The following is a 15140-nucleotide window of genomic DNA, read 5'->3' on the forward strand; positions in this document are numbered from 1 at the left end:
CAGTTTGAACAAAGAGTAGAGGGCTGATTGATAGGTCCTTGTCTCAGGGTAAATATCCTGAGCAGGCTTTCGATTTGTTGGCCAGTCCACCAGCAGGGGGCCCTTCTGCCCTACTGGTGGGAGAAATACTCTCCAGGCCTTTATGGCTTTTTCAGGTCAAGAGTGTGAGGAAAAAGCTGGATGTTTGCCTTTTATTGAAAAATTCTATTTGTGGTCCCACTGTCTATCAGAGATCCGTCTAACTTCTAGACCCTCCTCAGCGAGCTTTATGAAAACCTTCCATTTTTATTGTTTCTGTGACCTTTACAAGTACATTAATAAGCATAAAAATAAGAATAGTGTACAATGTTGTTTACTTGGAAAAATGAATAGAGGGGTCTCCAATACACATCCACGAGCAAGCCAGTTATTGAGGGACTCCACTGTATGACCACCCACCAGTCAACTATCAGCAATGACATAAATGTTCTTCTCTTCATGCTTGGCAGTTCAAAGGATGCAATGCCTTCAAAGGGTTGAGTGGAGCTAAAGTTTTCATTGATCCAGTGTACCAGGCAACATGTGTACCAGGGATAGCATGTGGGGAATTGGGCTATGCATAGACAGGCTGGTCTCCAGTCGAGCTGAGGTCTGAACCCTGAAGGGTGATAATTCCCCTTCATGACACGGTAAGCGTTCCCTTATGCTCTGGCTCCTGCCTAAGTTACCACCCCCCCCCCCCCCACAGATCCCACAAGAGAAGCATGGCTAGAAGTCACATAGGCAATGGCCTAAGCTTCTGACCTTCAGGCTAAACTCCTCCCCAGTTACTTAGCAACAGTAAAGACCATTAAAGGGCTGCTTAGCCCCTGCTTGCTCTCTTACTTGTCTCTCTTACTTGTCTCCCTCTTACCCCCACTCTCACCCACTCTCTCCTCACTCTTTGTCTTCTCTCCTCTCTCTTTGTCTTCTCCTCTCCTCTCTCCCTCTTACTCTTTCTCTCTAGCCTTCTCTCTCTCTCTGTCTCTCCCTCCCTCCCTCCCTCCCTCCCTCCCTCCCTCCCTCCCTTCCTTCTCTCTTCCCCCCTGCTTTTCTATAATAAAGCTCTAAAACCATAGAATGTCTGTGCTCACTCTCATCAGTGTTGGGAACCTCTTCCCTCATCCCTCTCTCCCATAACCCTGGTGGTTTTAGCAAGGTAGCTCCGGGAATCCCAGGTAGAGCTGCCCCTTGCAGCCCCCTCGAAGAGCGGGTCAGAGGCTTGAATGCCCACCCAGGGATGAGTGGAAGGTAGATAGCAGCTCTCCCACGCCTGACAGACCAGAGAATAGGCAAAACTCTGGTGGGGTGTGGGTTTTCCCTTTCCCCCTCTTCCCCAGGCCCCCCTTTCTTAGTTTCCAACAATAGCATTCACATTTTATTATTTTATTTTTAAAATTATATTTATTGTTAACTTGTGTGTACATGATATGTGTGAGGACATGTGAGTGTAGTTGTGTGCATAGCTTTGAGTTCTGGTTTAAAAATAGATAGGCAGAGCCATCCAAGTGGTGCACTTTAATCCCAGCACTCAAGAGGCAGAGCCAGACGGGTCTCTGTGAGTCTCAGGCCAGCCTGCTCTACAGAGCTACTTCCAGGCCAGCTAAGGCTCTACAGTGAGACTCTATCTCAGAAACAAAAGAAAACAAAAATAACACAAAAACAACATTGAGATGTGTTTCAGGTAAACAGATCCTTCAATATTGCTGACCACCATAGTGGGGACTCAATCCCAGATTGCTGTTGAAGGAAGAATGAGGAACAAAGAGGAGTCTTTACTTATGTGTTTTCCCGGAAGGGCTAGGTGCTATATGAGGTACTTTGATCCAGAATTCAGGCAAGAGTTGATAAGAAGTGGGCCACAATTCGAAGTGTCCCTGACCTTTGGGAGTTAGTAGGAAGACTGGGCTTGTTTGCAGCCGGAAGAGAGAAAGCACCTTTGTCAGTATCCGAGGCACTGTGCTGTCAGTCCCTGAGGCACTGTGCTGCCAGTACCTGAGGCACTGTGCTGCCAGTACCTGAGGCACTGTGCTGCCAGTACCTGAGGCACTGTGCTGTCAGTACCTGAGGCACTGTGCTGTCAGTACCTGAGGCACTGTGTTGTCAGTATCCGAGGCACTGTGCTGTCAGTCCCTGAGGCACTGTGCTGTCAGTCCCTGAGGCACTGTGCTGTCAGTCCCTGAGGCACTGTGCTGTCAGTCCCTGAGGCACTGTGCTGTCAGTCCCTGAGGCACTGTGCTGTCAGTACCCGAGGCACTGTGCTGTCAGTACCTCAGGCACGGTTTCAGCAGGTGCACTTGCAGCTCTCCAGGCTGCTTAGTTTCTTAAAACTAAGAAACAGGTTCCTAAAGCAGCTTCTTGATCAGACAGGACCTCCCTGTGAGGACTGCTTTGGGAGTTGGTTCTCTCCTGCAGCAAGTCAGGAAAGTAGAGGAAAGACTCAGGTCATTGGCTTGCACGGCGAGTGCTTTTACTAGCTGAGCCATTTCACCTGCCCCAAATGTCCATACAAATTTTCTGCAGAGTTTAGAAATTGTTTTGTCAGCTCAGAAAGAACTTTCTCAAGATATGACACCAAGGGGCTCTCCGTTACCTCCTTTGCAGATGAGAGCCTTGCAGATGAGAGTGGATCAGTTTGCCAGCTAGCTTGCTACTGGCATGTCCCTTCCACTGAATGACACATACAGACAAGTCAACCCACAGAAGCCAAAGGCCTCCAGACCCACAGACATAAATAGGCCAGGTGGTGGGGGTGGGGGTGGGGGAACAAAAACCTCACACTCCATGGAGGAAGGCCACAAGGATCAACTACACAGAAATAAGGAAGAGGCAGCAAAGACATCTGGTTTGGAAGGAGAGAGCTTAAGGAGGTGTAGATGGTGCAATTTACTGTAAAAAAGATATCTGACCTCATAAAGACATGATTGATAAAGTATGACTTCAACAAAGAAATAGGAGAAGATTACAATCAGCATGAGAACTGATCAGGCTCTTAAAGGACAAAGTGTATTCATTCCATAATGAACTATCTAAGTGCCATCTTTGGTCCATGAAGTGCTCTTGACTTTCTGCAATCCAGAGGCAATGTAACACAAGTGGGCAGTAAAGCTCCAAAGGAAATGCAGAAGAGCTATGGTTGAAAACTCTCTAGATGCTTGAATGCCAAATCAGAAAATTTAATAAATTTCTCAGGCTTAAAGTGTTACACACTGTAAAGGGTTTATGGATTTTTTTTTCTTTTGGAATAAGGCTGTTTTCTTTTTATTACATTTTAAAAATTATTTGAAATTTTCATACAACATATTTTCACCATATCTTTCACTTCCTCGACTCCTAAGTTTTCTATACCTTCCTACCCACCCAAAATCCACACTTTTACTCTCTCTCTCTCAGAAAAATATAAACAATACAAAAAGAGACACACCCTCCCCCAAAGAGAACTACGGAGCCCATGTTGTGTTGACCAACTACCCTTGAGCATGAGCCCTGCCCTGCAGTACAGTTGATATATACCCAGTGTCACTCCATTGGAGAAAATGGATTTTCCCTCTCTGAGCAGGTATCAATTTTAAATAGCATCCTGGTTGAGGGTGGGACTTGTGCCCACTTCTCTCGGTACTGAGATTTATCTAGCTTGAATTTGCAAAGTCTTGTACATAGTGTTAATGTCTCTGTGAGTTTCAATGTCCATCAACCCCTTTGTGTCTGAAAGACACTGTATTTTCGGAGTCATCCACCACCTTCAGCTCTTTCTGCCACGTCTGCCTAGATCCCCAAGGCTGGAGGAAAGGGGTTTGACAAAGACACTCCATTTAGGATTGAGCATTTCAAGAACTGACATTGTCTGCCCATCCTCCATTTGGGAGTGTGTGTGTTTCTGTGCTAATTCTCATCTACTCCAAGAAGAAACTTCTCTGATGGGGCTTGTCATACATATTAGCTTATGGGTATGGCAGTATGTCTTTAGGCGTGGCATGCTCCGTTAGCAGGATAGCAGTAGTAGTTGTTCCCCTAGGGTCCATGCCTCATCTTGTTTCAAGTTTGTGGCCTCATTAATAGTTTCTGGATATGGGTTTCATCTCATGGAATAAGCTTTAAATGTGATTTTTAGGAAGTGGTTGGTTTTTCCATAACGTTTGTGCCATTATTGTACCAGTATATCTTGCAAGGCAGGACACAGTTATAGGTCTCAGGGTTTGTAGCTGGGAAAGAATGATGATGCTGTTGCTCATCTGGTCACATGTATATATAGCACCTTTCATCATTGTGAGTGCTTGTCAGTATGGCTAAAGCTTCGGGTTGGGCACCAGGTTAATTTTCTCATGTTTGATGACATAAGTAAGTGATGTCCTCATTTGTAGTCTCCCCTCCCCTAGCCTGAAACCTGCTTGCTCAGGGGTGGAGCTTCCTGCTCATTCGTTCTGCCACGCCCACTGCTGGAACCTGCGGAGCCACACACGTGCACCTTTCTACTGGACCAGAGATTATTCGGCGGGAATCGGGTCCCCTCCCCCTTCCTTCATAACTAGTGTCGCAACAATAAAATTTGAGCCTTGATCAGAGTAACTGTCTTGGCTACATTCTTTTCTCTCGCCACCTAGCCCCTCTTCTCTTCCAGGTTTCCAAAATGCCTTTCCAGGCTAGAACCCAGGTTGTGGTCTGCTGGCCGGACACAACACTCATTTTCTGTCAGGTTCTGAAGGATAACTAATAATAGACAATAGCCTATATTGTTTATGGGGGACTGTCTGTGGGTCACCTTTGATCAGGGACACAACAAGATGTAACCCATTCCTGATACTGGCAGTTTTACTTGCTAGCATATGATGTCTAGTTGGGGCATTGTCTCTTCCATTATACGGTAATTCCATTTTATACATTTTAGGAAGCTTTGAGAGTTGTGAGTTTCCATATGGCTAGTCAAAAGGCTTTTAGTATTAGTTGTCCCTCCCATAATTTCTCCTTTGTAACACATTCCCATCCTCTCCCCATTTAAACCTCCCATTTTAGTTTCCCTTACGATTACCCATAACACTATATTCTATGTCTCTTTTGGGGGGAGTTTCCTTCCTCTCTCTGGTCTCATAAAAGCTACCCAACCTCTGTGGCTATTTTAAATGAAACACACATATGGAAAGCTTAAAATCTAATATCTACATATAAGAGAAAACATGAGAGCCAGCCCCACAACACCCAGAGAAAGCTCAACTCCCAGGCTCTCTAACATGCCTAGGATCACAGGATCACAGAATCTCAGGAGCTTGGTCACACCAGGATCTTCAGGGTCCCAGAGGCAGCTTGACTCCCAGGAGCTCTGACACATCCAGGATCTCAGGATCACAAGATCCCAGAATCACAGGACCACAGAGACAGCCAAACTCTAAGGAGTTTTGACACAACCAGGATCATAGGAAAGACAGGCTCCAGTCAGATACAGTGAGGGCATGTAGCTCTAGAGATAATCAGATAGCAAGAGGCAAGCATAAGAACGTAAGCAACAGAAACCAAGGTTATTTAGCATAATCAGAACCCACTGCTCCAACATAGCAAGTCCTGGATACACCATCACACTGGAAAAGAAAGATTTGGACCTTAAATCACTTCTCATGATGATGATAGAGGACTTTAAGAAGGACGTAAATAACTCCCTTAAAAAATACAGGAGAACATGGGTAAACAAGTAGAAGCCCTTAAAGAAGAAACACAAAAATCCCTTAAAGAATTATGGGAAAACACAATCAAACAGGTGAAGGGAATGAACAAAACCACCCAGGATCTAAAAATGGAACTAGAAACAATAAAGAAATCACAAAGGGAGACAACCCTGAAGTTAGAAAACATTGGAAAGATATCAGGAGTCATAGATGCAAGCATCACCAACAGAATACAAGAGATAGAAGAGAGAATCTCAGGTGCAGAAGATACCATAGAAAACATTGACACAACACGCAAAGAAAATGCAAAAAGCAAAAAGCTCCTAACCAAAAACATCCAGGAAATCCAGGACACAATGAGAAGACCAAACCAAAGGATGACAGGTATAGAAGAGAGTGAAGATTTTCAACTTAAAGGGCCAGTAAATATCTTCAACAAAATTATAGAAGAAAACTTCCCTAACCTAAAGAGAGAGATGCCCATGAACATACAAGAAGCCTACAGAGCTCCAAATAGAGGGGACCAGAAAAGAAATTCCTCCCATCACATAATAATCAAAACACCAAATGCACTAAACAAAGAAAGAATATTAAAAGCAGTAATGGAAAAAGGTCAAGTAACATATAAAGGCAGACTTATCAAAATTATACCAGACTTCTCACCAGAGACTATGAAAGCTAGAAGATCCTGGGCACATGTCATACAGACCCTAAGAGAACACAAATGCCAGCCCAGGCTACTATACCCAGCAAAACTCTCAATTATCATAGATGGAGAAAACGAGATATTCCATGACAAAACCAAATTTACACAATATCTTTTCGCAAATCCAGCCCTACAAAGGATAATAGATGGAAAACACCAAAACAAGGAGGAAAACTATACCATAGAAAAAGCAAGAAAGTAATCTTCTTTCAACAAACCCAATAGAAGATAGTCACACAATCATAATTCTACCTCTAACAACAAAAATAACAGGAAGTAACAATCATTATTCCTCAATATCTTAACATTGATGGACCAGATTCCCAAATAAAAAGACATAGAATAACAGACTGGATACATAAACAGAACCCAGAATTTTGCTGCCTACAGGAAATGCACTTCAATGGCTAAAACATTACCTCAGAGTAAAGGGCTGGAAAACAATTTTCCAAGCAAATGGTCCCAAGAAACAAGCTGGAGTAGCCATTCTAATATTGAATAAAATTCACTTTCAACCAAAAGTTATTTAAAAAGATAAGGAAGGACACTTCATACACATCAAAGGAAAAATCTACCAAGATAAACTCTCAATTCTGAACATCTATTCTCGAAATGCAAGGGCATCCACATTCATAAAAGAAACGTTAGTAAAACTCAAAGTACACATTGTACTGCACACAATAGTAGTGGGAGACTTCGCCACCCCACTCTCATCAATGGACAGATCATAGAAACAGAAACCAAACAGAGACACAGTGAAACTAACAGAAGTTATGAACCAAATGAACTTAACAGATATTTATAGACTACTTCATCCTAAAACAAAAGAATATACCTTCTTTTCAGCACCTCATGGTACCTTCTCCAAAATTGACCATATAATTGGTCACAAAACGGGCCTCAACAGATATAAGAAGATTAAAAAATAAAATGCTATCCCTTTCCCCGAAAATAAATACATAAATAATAAATAAAGGGATGTATGCGAAGAGTACTAACTCCATGCTCTTAGGAGGATTATGGTGTTCTGCCCACTGACTCTGTTGCTCAGGTTTGTTTCTAGCTGATGGGAATCAGTGGCTCCGAGTGATTTAGTAAGGAAGCAGTATTTGCATTCTGGTGAATGCACAGGATCACTCCACAAGATAGTTAGTATTACTAGATAATGCAGAGCAACATTCTGATTCTTATCATCACACAAATTTCTGCACAAGAAAATTGAAAGGAAGAAAGAGCTGTGAAAAATTTCAAGACTGTTTTTCCACATTTTGTTTTCTTTAAGAAAGAACCTTATTGCATGTCTCAGACAGTCTGAACTTGTGACTTCCCTGCTGGTGCCACCGTAGTATCAGAAGCCTCTCCGTGTTGAATCTTGAACATGTGTAATCAAGCATTGCAAATTTGCAATGAATTACATACATTCGCTTCCTGAACTTAATATCATAACTTTGAGTTCTACACCATAGTGGTATCATCTTTATGAACTACTATATCAGTACCAAATTAAAGTATACTTAGGCTTAAAAAAAAAGAAAAAAATCATCCAGAGAATCCAACCTTCTAAATTACAAATGCAGAATAGTACCTTCTCTCTTCAGCCAACATCATATACGTAATGTTGAATAGTGTGCAGTCTTTATGACCATGGAAGCCTCACAGTGAATCACTATATGTAATGCCAATATAATAATATATTAATACCCTGTGGGAAATTTCTCAATTTCTCAAAAACAAGAGAAAACATGCAATATAAAAAATTACAACATATGGAGGGATGATTCGCTCCAACAAGAGCCAAGCGTAGCTAACAAAAAGTTCGGTACCATGCATGACAAGCCCCCTTTGAGCTTTTGATCAGGGAAATCCAAGAGAGCTCTTGAAACAATATAGGCTATTGCTTGTCCTTGATTGCCTCCCAGAAGTTAAAAGCAAGTCCTTATTGCTGAGGACACCATGCACTCCACACATAAAATGTGGAGGATTTGAGCTGGAAAGGAACCAAAAGAGTCCCTCGAGGACCAGCTTTCATAGGACCAGAAAGTGATAAGCTGTGTTTCATATGCAGGGAAGGAAAGAGTCAATAGTCTTAGCCAGCTGTCATTGAATATAAACCACAATGACCATCATGGCAAGATATCCCTACAGGGCAGTAGTGGTGCCTATATCTTGGCAGTAACCAACAACTGTCTACTTGGACTCAAAGCCTGCTTAACAGGAAAGACATCCTTCTTGGCCCTGGAAACTTAGCCAACTGCTTTTGGCTAGGGAGGTCATAGATTGTACTACTGCCAATTTCTCTAACCAGAATAATTCTTAATGGAATTCTGAATACTTATCCAGACACCCACAAGCAAGTGTAACTTTCAACCCTCATCAAAGGAACTTCTTTTTGCAGCAGAAGGAGACCGTTACAGAAAGCCACATCTAGTCAAAATGAAGAGAAGAAATGGTTGTGTGGTACCCAGGGGATGTATCTACCACACAACTCCAGCACCTGAGTCTCAGAAAGCATCGAAGAAGAGGAGTCAGAAAGATCATAAGAACTAGAAAATTAGAAGGTCTGCTGTGTGATAGTCTCTTCTAGCTATGACAGAAAAGCTACGCCCACAACATGGCTGCCAAAAAAGAACCCAAATAATTCCAAAATAATTGTCATTCCAACACAGACTGGGGAAAAATCTCAGGGGTCCCACTCCTAGTTGAAGAGCTACAAGCAGTTAACAGCTGTGGAGAGGAGAGTCAGTCTCACCCAGAGATGCCTGGCTTGGTTTGTCATCTAATCCCAAGCCCTAGAAACATACACATGCAGGCAACACTTAGGGGACAGGGGCTCAGCAGGTTGTATTTGTATGTTAACTGGTTTTTATGTATATTTGCCAACAAGGGTTAGATAAAAGAGGAGGCGGTGAATTGGGGGATGTGTAGACATTGGAAGGGGAGGAGTTAGGAGAGGAGAGAAATGATATAATCATATTTTAATTAAATTATGAAAAGATTAAAATAGTTATTTTAATTTAATTATTTTAATGCTTTCATTCATTTAATTGACAAATAGAATTATACATATTTTTTTTTTTTAGAAAGACTTTTTGGCTGGCTAGCTGCCTGCTTCCTTCACCCATTACCTTTTTCTCCTTTAGGCTCTGTGTTTAATTGTTTTAACTTTTGGGATAATATTACCATTTTATGTTATATGTATATGTTTTGTCAGATGCAGAGGGAGAAAGAAAGGTCATATTGAGATCATGATAGCCAGTAAAACTGCTATAAATAAAGGATGTCTTCTGAAAGACATCCTCTTCTTTACCCTCTTCTCTCTTCTGGAGACTGCTCTCCTGGCTGCTCCGCCTCCTGTTTATCAGTTCCTCAGAATGAGCCTTCTTAGCATCAGAGGACATAAAACAACATTTCTGCACGCGCAAAATGTGACACTTGCCCGACACAACTGTGAACTAATAATGTTCTTAGAAAAGAAAGCTGCACTTGCTCTAAAGGTTTTACAAGGTTGATCAGCTTATGGGAACTTTGTTATTATAAAGAGTTGGTGTGCAGATCTAGAGAAAAGTTATCTTGGGTCACCTTTTGTCTCTTTAATAGCCAATCATTGTCTGCCTCTATGTCTGACTTTTTATCCTTCCAAATACCAGGTGAAATCTTTGGACCGTATAAACACACCAGCAGCTTCCTTACTAACCCCAAAGCTGAGACTACCACCAGGTAACTCTCACCCCAAAGCTAAGACTACCACCAGGTAGGTAACTCTCACACCTGCAGCAGATTTTCCCCAATTGGATGTAGCTCATGCAACTCTTGTTCCCACTGATGTGCTGGAAAAAATGCTTTGGTTTAATGCTCTCTCTTATCCTGTGGGTATGGATGTTTATGCAATTGCTTCTGTGTGGAAATTCAGCATGCAGAACACCCAAGCCAGCCAGGCCTGGACATTCATATTTGTGTCACAATACATTATCTCATTTTATGTGAGATGAGAGCTGCTTTGAGACAAGTGATTAATGTTCTCTAGACAGATCTGCCAATGATTAAATGACTTATATATCATGCATACAAGTTGCTTCTCTGTAATATTCAAAACAAACAGAAGTAGGGAATCGAGCTGAATGTTCACCAGTAGGGGAGTCATTGGCTCAGCCTGTAGTGCTTATGTGTAATCCATGAATATGTAGCATCTTATGACGAAGAAATGAGACACAATCCTACCCATTAGACAGTCGAGAACAAAAATGTCTCATGTCGAATGGGTTGGTGATGCAGGGGAATGGCATCTTACAGCAACACCAGCTAAGGGTGGAAAGTGTCTGGACAGCTGGGCAAACAATTACCAAGATCTAGAGAAGTCAGATGACGCACACACTTGGTCATCTCACAGATCTTCATCTAGACATGTTCCCCAGAGTAATTCTCTCACGTTAGCAGAAAGCTCACTGTGGCTCAGTCTGAAAGCACTAGGAGGTACCCATGTGTTCATCAGCAGGTAGCCAAATGAATATAGCAAAGTGGTACCCAAGAATGATGCCTCCGGAGCTGGGGATAGAGTGTTTGCTTGCTTACCATTTAATAGGTCCTGCGCTCAGTTTTCAGAACACAAAACCAAAAATGTGTGATGCATTTAACTATGCAGGAATTAAAATGAAAGGCTGTCGAGTTGTGTCAATGGCTGGTCTTCAGAGCATAATGATGATTGAAAACTGAAGATACTGACGTATTAGGTCAGGGATGTGAGAGCCCTCAGACCACAGTATACTGTGTCATACTCACTGACAGTGCAGCGAGTGAGGGCCAGGGGCCACGGAGCTCTGACCTGGGCCCTTTCTGTGCCCTTTCCCAGATGGGCTACTGAGTCAAGCCAGCAGCATTCCTGGAAGTATTCTCTTGCTCAGCTTCCATAATCTGGAAGCCTGAAAGTGTATGTGAAAGGGGAACTTCACAATTGTGCAGACAGTGCAAAGTTCAGTGTTTTCTGACCGGAAATGGGGCATGGGTGGGAGGCGGGCTGCTGAAGAGAGCAGCGGCTTGGAAGGAGGGAGTAAAATAGGGCTTAAGAAAGGGACAAGATATTTCACAGTGCCCTTCTCATCCTCTTCACAAGACCCAGGTTGTGATGAAGTAAACGGCTTCCAGATCAGGCTAGATTGTGATCTCTTAGGTGTAATGGGTAAGAAGTCTAATTAGGTGTGCACCAAACCACACTAAGATAATAGTGGCTGACAACAAATTGACTCACTCTGGAGTTTTGTCCTAACCCACTCCACAGACTAGAAGTCCTGTAGAACTCTATAAAGGGCTTTGTCACAGGGAGTTGAAATGGAGAAGAGAGCTGAAGATTTCCTCAGCCGGATGGAAGGGAAGGCAGACTCTGGGACAATGATCTATGCCCTGTAAAAGTACAGAAGTTCCAAACTACATCATAGGGTGCTGAGCGGAAAGGCTTGCATACACATTGAATTTTTGAATTTTTGGCCTGACTACAGTATAATCAGGTTATGCTCTTACACCATGCAGGGATGGCGCAAGAGTTTTTAACTTTTAAACTGTGAACTAGGGTATGTAGACATATGCATTTGTCTCTATCTCTCTCAACCTGTCTGTCTTTCTGCCTGTTTTTCTCTTTCTCCCTCTCTCTCTTTCTTCCCTGCTCCCTTTCAGACCCTAAACATCTCTCTAGCTATCTATCACATCAGTGAGAGTACCCTCAACCCTTACTCTTAGCATTGACATACTGAATTTTCTTTTTGAAATAGGTTGGTCTTGAACATCGGGGACTAAATGATTCTTCTGTTTAGCCTCCCAAATCATCTAGGACAATAGGCACGGCACCAAGCCCAGCCACCCCTGGGATGTGATGTCACTTCTTTGTTATTGGTCATAGCTCCACTGCCACATGTTTCCCTTAGCAACAGAATCCAGAGTTATGGGACAGCTGCATGCGATTCTGGCATCTTGCCTTCATTGTATGATCAACTATATTGGTCTCAGTGGCTCACTGGTAGATATTACCTGGCAGTATGAAGTGAAATAAACCCTTCCCTTCCCAAGTTTCGTTTGGTCATGGTGTCTTATTACACCAATAGAAACCCCAAGGAAGACGGTTGCCACGAATATTTGCATACAAGTATTTGGTGTAGACACATGGCTTAGTTATTAATGTTAATATTGCAGTACAGGGGTGTGCACTGAGTGCACTGAGTCCCTGGCTCTTCTATATACTAGGTAAGTGCTCTGCCATGAGCTACACCCCTAATTCTGGTTGTATTATTTTTGGAAACACTTGTGATAAGAAGTGCTGCTGGGTCACGAGGTGACACTATCTATAATTCTGAGGAAGAACTGATATGTCTCCCGGAATGGCTGTGGCTTTTTGACCTTACCAGAGTGCTGGGGTTTGACCTCCATCCCTCATTGGCAGCATTTGTTATAACCTGTCTTTTTACCTTTTGTTAGTGTTCTCTATATATTTTGAATTTAAGCCTCTTGCTGGATGCAGTCTGCATACGTTGGCCCATTTTATCATTTTACTGTTTTGGTGGAGTTCAGTGAAGTATAGAAGATTTATGTTTTGACAAAGTCCAGTGTGGCGATTGTCCTTGTGCTGTGTGTGCTTGGTGTCATACCTAAGAGGTTTTGCTGAGCCTGGTTATCATGATTTGCTCTTCTGTTCTCTATATGTTGTATAGATTTTGTTGCTATGTTGAAGTCTATATTACAATTTGAATTAATTAAACATTTTTACAGATTTATAGGCATATAATTTTTATACCATAAAATTTACCCAATGATAGTCAATAATTAAAGTCTTTTTTACCCTTATCACATAGGGGTAACCATCTCCATAGTCAATATTTGAACATTTTTATGATTTCCCCAAAGGAACACATATCTTTAGTCATCATTGCTATTACTGGCCCCTCTGCCCCTAGGCAACATCTATACTTTGGATAATAAAGGCAAAGCTTGACTCCTGCTAATGGTCTTCCTGAGAAATGGTAGCCAGAAGTTCAGTCACTTGACACACATTGAAGGAATGTTGGACCATGGGCCTTTTTGTCTGTCTTCCAGCTGCTGTGAGATTAAGTAGCTTTGTGTTCTACCACAATGACTGTAAATGGTGTGCTTCTTTGACACAAGGCAAAACCATAGGTCCTCCTGGCTGTAAACCCAATCTTCCAAAACAATGATCTAAAATAAACATTTCCTATAAGTTATTTTAACTCAGATACTTTTCTGGTTTTTGTTTGTTTGTTTGTTTTTTTGTTTTTTGTTTGTTTTGGTTTGGTTTGGTTTTTTCGAGACAGGGTTTCTCTGTATAGCCATGGCTGTCCTGGAACTCACTTTGTAGACCAGGCTGGCCTCGAACTCAGAAATCTGCCTGCCTCTGCCTCCTGAGTACTGGGATTAAAGGCATGCGCCACCAGGCCCGGTGGTACTTTTCAATCTAAGAAAAAGCTAACAATGGTGGCTAATGTTGACAGTTAGCTTGATGGGACCTAGAATCATTTGGGTGATAAACCTCCAGCATGCTTGTGAGGTAGTTGCTAAAGTGCCATTAACTGACATGGGAAGACCCACCCCAAATGTAAATAGTACCGTTCCATGAGATGGGGTCCTAGACTAAATACAAAGGAGAAAGCAAGTAGAGTACCAGACTTCATCTCTCTCTGTTCCCCGACTATGGGCTCAATGTCATCAGCTCCTCCTACTTTGCCTCTATGTCTTCTCTCAGACTGTACAAAAATACAAAACAGCAAACAAACCAAAGTCCAAGGTGAAACAATCTCATTTTAGTTGCTGTTTTCAAGCATTTTGTCACAGTGATGAGAACAATAGATAATATCTAAGATTGGGAAGTAAGGTATCGCCATGGCAATGCTGATCATGTGGTTCTTTTCCTCTATATGAATTCTCTCTCTCTCTCTCTCTCTCTCTGTGCACCTGTTATGACATGTGTGTGAAGGTCAGAGGACAATTTTTGGGAGTCTTTTCTTTCTACAGATAGTGAATGAAATACTAATAGCTGCTACAACATGCATGAGCCTAGAAACTATCATGTTAAGTAAAACAAGCCAGTCATAAATGTCATGTCATTAATTGTATCATTCATTTTATGAGGAATGTTCAGATAAGGGTAATCTTTAAAGACACTAGTCTATGTTTGGCTGCTATGCTAGTTTAGGTATTATTTATTTCTATCTTTATTGTGACAGCATTTGATAAAAGCAACTTCCTAGTAGAAGGTTTACTGTGGTTCACTTGGTGGGGAAACACACAGAGGGTGAATTACCACCTTAATTCACCCGATCTGAAATCTCCCTCACAGACACACCCAGAGATTTGTCTCCTAGATAATTCTACATCCTGTCAAGTTGACAAGATTAGCCATCACAAGTCCAGCATCCTTGTCAGTTTGACATTCAAACAAATTTAAGCCATAAACTCCCATCCTATTCTCTGTAGCTTCATGCCAATCTTATAATGGAAAATAAGTTTTGTTCATCTCTAAAAGCCCTCAAAGCTTTAAAAGTTCCAGAGTCTTTGGAATGCTCATTCAAAACTCCAAAGCCTCTTCTAAGACTCAAGGAATCTCTCTCATTGGACACCTGGGTAAGAGCAGCAGACAGTAGCTGTAGCACATGCTAGGTGCTATCGTGTCTTCACATTTTTGCTGCCAAACATATTAATCTATTATTCACTAATTAAGCCTCATTCGAGTTCTTAGGCCACGGGTAGAGTGAAGCCAGATCTCATGC

The 15140-nt window shown here is 42.1% G+C and overlaps 1 protein-coding gene and 1 long non-coding RNA gene across 2 annotated transcripts in view; one reads left to right on the forward strand and one right to left on the reverse strand.

Annotated features, from left to right (window-relative positions):
* Window positions 1-15140, reverse strand: part of Alox5 (arachidonate 5-lipoxygenase) — a 51108-nt gene that overhangs the window by 18317 nt on the left and 17651 nt on the right. The window lies entirely within an intron of this gene.
* Gm38880 overlaps window positions 1-15140 on the forward strand; it is a 35077-nt gene that overhangs the window by 15185 nt on the left and 4752 nt on the right. The window contains exon 3 of the long non-coding RNA XR_869387.2: window positions 10026-10129. This is a non-coding gene — a long non-coding RNA (predicted gene, 38880). The remainder of the gene's footprint in view (window positions 1-10025; window positions 10130-15140) is intronic.

The sequence above is a fragment of the Mus musculus genome, chromosome 6, assembly GCF_000001635.26.
Source record: "Mus musculus strain C57BL/6J chromosome 6, GRCm38.p6 C57BL/6J".
Taxonomy (NCBI): domain Eukaryota; kingdom Metazoa; phylum Chordata; class Mammalia; order Rodentia; family Muridae; genus Mus; species Mus musculus.